This window comes from Frankliniella occidentalis, unplaced genomic scaffold (assembly GCF_000697945.3).
Source record: "Frankliniella occidentalis isolate FOCC.00 unplaced genomic scaffold, Focc_3.1 Scaffold52, whole genome shotgun sequence".
NCBI lineage: Eukaryota > Metazoa > Arthropoda > Insecta > Thysanoptera > Thripidae > Frankliniella > Frankliniella occidentalis.
In genome coordinates this window covers 262,086-262,460 of record NW_026267182.1, presented here as the reverse complement: position 1 = coordinate 262,460, position 375 = coordinate 262,086, and the positions used below count along the sequence as shown (strand labels likewise).

Below are 375 nucleotides of genomic sequence, written 5' to 3'. Positions count from 1 at the left end.
TTTTCAACCTAGATTGAAAAATATTCCTGAGGTTTGATAATTTGTTTTCATTAGCAGCCTCAGTAGGGTTTTTTAACCCACTTGGAATTTCACTCAAACCACATATTGATTAGTTCTATACCTCATCAACCTAAGATTTTGAATCTAGTTTCGGATATTCTTTTTCTCTCACAAAAACGAAAGGTATTCATGAAACATGAACTCACTTTAAATCTGGGCTCTGTAGCTCAAACAGTTTAGGAGATATAAATTCTTTAAGTTTTCAGGCCAAAGTTGCGGCTTTAAAAGGGGGTATAGGCTGATTCTAAAACACCAATGGTAAAAAGTGGGATCTCCGTTTTCTACCCTTTGATCAAAGATATCAACAAAATTTAG

General features: G+C 34.1%; 1 protein-coding gene across 1 annotated transcript in view; it reads right to left on the bottom strand.

The window, feature by feature from the left end:
- The window catches only part of LOC113205262 (cholecystokinin receptor-like), a 198,744-nt gene that overhangs the window by 96,266 nt on the left and 102,103 nt on the right, over positions 1-375 (bottom strand). The gene's annotated exons all lie outside the window — the stretch shown is intronic.